The 3,666-nt window shown below is 36.9% G+C and overlaps 1 protein-coding gene and 1 long non-coding RNA gene across 5 annotated transcripts in view; one reads left to right on the top strand and one right to left on the bottom strand.

The window, feature by feature from the left end:
• arhgap21a (Rho GTPase activating protein 21a) overlaps window positions 1-3,666 on the bottom strand; it is a 79,640-nt gene that overhangs the window by 31,362 nt on the left and 44,612 nt on the right. The window lies entirely within an intron of this gene.
• On the top strand, window positions 7-736 carry LOC147817659 (uncharacterized). The gene is made up of 3 exons (XR_015436180.1): window positions 7-130; window positions 241-336; window positions 434-736. It is a non-coding gene; the product is annotated as an uncharacterized LOC147817659 (long non-coding RNA).

Below are 3,666 nucleotides of genomic sequence, written 5' to 3'. Positions count from 1 at the left end.
GGTGTGTCAGAGTCAGGCAGCCTCATGCTGCAGAACTTATCTCCACATCATGAGGGAACATACACCTGTGAACTGAGTGATGCTGAGGAGACACTGACGACCAACACCTTTCTCAGGATAGAGAATCCAGGTGAGGCAGCTGTAAGTGAGGAACTGTTATTATCTGTGTGACCTGCAACAATCTAAACATCAGAAAATATCATCATGGGACACGTTCAAGTAACTGTCTCTCTGTTTCAGGGAATGCAACCGGTCGTAGAGGTGTGGGGGTTACAGTTGTTTTGGCTGTTGTCATAGCAGCAGTTGTCCTGGTACTGTACTGTATAAAGAAAAAAGGTAAAATAATATTCTGCTTACACTTTTTAATTCATTTGTTGTTTTTTGTTTGTATTGATTTTTTTTTTTTTTTTTTGGACTCATCAACATCTCTCAGGTCAACAAGAAAACACGAGAGAGTCAAACATTGATGAAATACCAGCGTGAATAAATGTTCTGTCTTAGAAAAGCACTGCTGCTCTGTATGAAGAATATTGTCATGAAATCTCCCTCAGTGGAAATCTAGTTTGAAATGAACCGCTGTCTCAGCTGAGTGTGACTGTCAGACGTTAAACAAAACGCATGATACTAAAACACGAAAGATAAATATAACACCAAATGAAGGAGTCATGATCGCTGCTCCGCAGAAGCTGTTCTTTACACTGAAGAAGAATAAATGAGTGTTTTCATTTGACCTTTTCATACATTTCTAATGCTGCGTTTTATTTTGTTTTGTTTGCAGGGAAATATAACATGAACCTCTGAATGAAGCAACGTCTCCTCAGAGTGGTGAAATGGGTGTCACCCCTCTGTTTAAAGAAAATGAAGACTGTGGTCAGACTGCACCGTCCTAATGTGTGACTGTGTTTAAATGATTGTGAAAATTGAGACGCTAATTTCATATGGACAAGATCTCCAAAGGAAATCTCTTTGCCAGACACTGAAGCATAAATGTGATGTGGCGTAAACATAAACCTTTTGTCTTACAGTTTGACACACATTTCATCTTCGCAGAAAGCTCAGAACTAAATTTTTTTAAGTATTATGTTGGCAGCTAAAATGGCACTGACCCCACTCTACACATGACACATGATTCATTTTGTTCCTTTTTCTAGAAATAAACTCTAAGTGTGATAGTTTACACAAACACTTCTATTTAAGACTCATGCTGCATTACGGAGTTCTTTCACTGAAGGGTTGTATCAAGACTAAGGCAGCTATAGTGAACCTGGTAAACAACTTGCTGTAGACGTGCTGCATTTTCCATGGTTTATTGTTTTTTTGTATTTTGTCATTGTTTTTTTTTTACTTATTCAAAAATGATTCATTTGTGTTTTTGTATTTTTGAGTTTTTTGTTTTATACTTTTTATAAAAATTTGTTTTGAATTTTGTTCCCTTGTCCTGTTTGAATTTAATGGAGACCATCATATTGTTGGGGCTGAGATAAAACTTTGTGTCTGCCAACTTACGCAAAAAGAGGAAACGGTATCTTCCTTCTATTCAACTAAATCTAAATGGAGTTGTTTTTTATATGATTGGCTGGAGACCACATGTGTTTCCATGGAGATACTGCTGACGCCTTCAGGGCATAGACAGAGCCAAGGATCGGGCCTTTGGGGGCTTAAGCCCGAATCAGAATTTGTCACACCGTGGTGAGGTTGTCTTGTGCTGGGTTTGTTTTGTCCTGTCATTTCCTGTTTTATTTTGAAAAGTAACTCTCCTCTTGTTTCATGTCACTTGCCCTTCCTCATGTGTCTCAGTCTGATTGCCCTAAGTGTTTCCACCTGTTCCCTCCATGTGTTTAAATAGTCTGTGTTCCCCTTGTCTTGTGCCAGAGTGTCTTTGTCTATGACCTGCACCTGAGCTTTTGTCCATGCCCACAGCCATAATGATCTCCAAAGTAAGCCGTATGTACCTCGAGAAGAGGGATTTTTTGTTTGTAAATTCTTGCCTTAGTTTATGTTCATAGCCCTTTTGTTTTTCCTTGTGAATAGTGAATTTTTGTTTGTATTTCTTGCCTTAGCTTATATTCACAGATCTTAGTTTATCCTTGTTATGAGCGATTTTTATTTCGTGTAGTTATTATTAATTATCCTAGATCCTCCGCTTAGTGGCGTGAGTAAATTATTTTGGTTTATTTTTTATTTAGTCAGGTTTTTCCTCCATATGGATCATTTTGTGTTTACCTGTTTGTTTCTTTTGATTAGAGCTTTTTCCCTCCTCCTGGAGTGTGGTTTTTTTTTTTGTTTTTGTTTTTTTTGTTTTTTTTGTTTTGTTTCTCAGGATTCAGAGTTTAGTGTCTAGTCTTTTTCATAGCCATTTGTTTATCACTCTGTCTGAGGTCTCCGGTGATTTCAATTGAACTCAATTGTTAACTTATTCTCTGCGTCTGAGTCCTGCCTTGAGTCCCTGCCTGACAGAATTTAATAATTTCATGTTTTTTCTATATAGTGATCATTTCCTTTGGTGGATTTATGTCATCCATGGTTTTATATTTGAATTAATTTTTGATAGATTGTTCCTGCATAATATTTTTGAATGTATTTTTCTTATTTTGCCTTTTCCATAGAGGAAGGCTTTGTCCTCCATTTGAGGGAGAAATTTTGGTGGGGGTCTATTGGTGCAGTCTGCTGATCTTTAGCTTTTAGTTTAGTTTTTGAAAGAGCAACTGCAGATGTTTTCGGATGTGCAAACTGTTTGTCCCGACACTAATTGAACTCATTCTACTGTGCGCCTTAGTCGCCTCCTTTTTTTTTTTTTTTTTTTTTTTTTTTTTTTAAGATTGACAATAAAATCCAAAGCTTTTCTCCTTCCAAATCAAAATATATCATTGTTTGTTTTTACACAATGAATGATTCCTCTTGTTCCTGTATTCATTTCATGTTGGAAAATCCTTCATATCCACAAATGTAAATTAACAAGAGAACAGTGTTTGCTGTATTTATGAAGGAAACTGAAAATGATAAAAAAAAACACTCTCTCAACTCCTTTAATTACTAAAACCAACAAGTTTGTTCAAGTTTCCTCACTTGATGGAGCTGTTGTAACATGAGTCTTTTAATACTGAGTATCTGCCAACCAAGTCCCATCCAGTGTTTGTTGACTTCTCACTCCAGGATTTTACAGTTGCACAGCACACAGAGGATTACAGCTGCAAATTCATAATTCATCCATTCATTCATTTCATAATCATTAAAGTAGTGAATATTTTTTTCAGTTAATTGTGTAACTTAAAATGATTTATTTTTTGACCAAATCCAAAACTTAATCAGATAACAGAATCTGATTTCCTGGGAAATTCCTCCAACCGTCTTCACTGCTGGAGTGAGTTTAACAACAGACTCAGACCAGCCCACCTGTACCAACCGCTCTGAACAAAGAGCTCATGCTTCCGTAGTGTGGATGGAAAACGACACGTACGTTTGATTTGTTTGCTGCTTTAAGATTCTACTGTTAGTAGCTTTATGATGTTACTACAACCATTTACACTCAGACATGTTTTCAGGCAGTTTAGAGCCGCTAAATAACTTCAGGTTTGAGTGTGGGAGGAAACACGAGCGCCTGCACTCTGCATGTTAGAATAAACCACTGAGTCAACTCCAACGTTGTGCTGCCAAGGAAATTATACA

Source organism: Seriola lalandi, unplaced genomic scaffold, assembly GCF_002814215.2.
Source record: "Seriola lalandi dorsalis isolate HSWRI2012SDOR001 ecotype SW California unplaced genomic scaffold, Sedor1 jcf7180002054923, whole genome shotgun sequence".
NCBI lineage: Eukaryota > Metazoa > Chordata > Actinopteri > Carangiformes > Carangidae > Seriola > Seriola lalandi.
The sequence above is the reverse complement of the archived record's forward strand: the minus strand, read 5'-3'. Positions and strand labels throughout refer to the sequence as shown.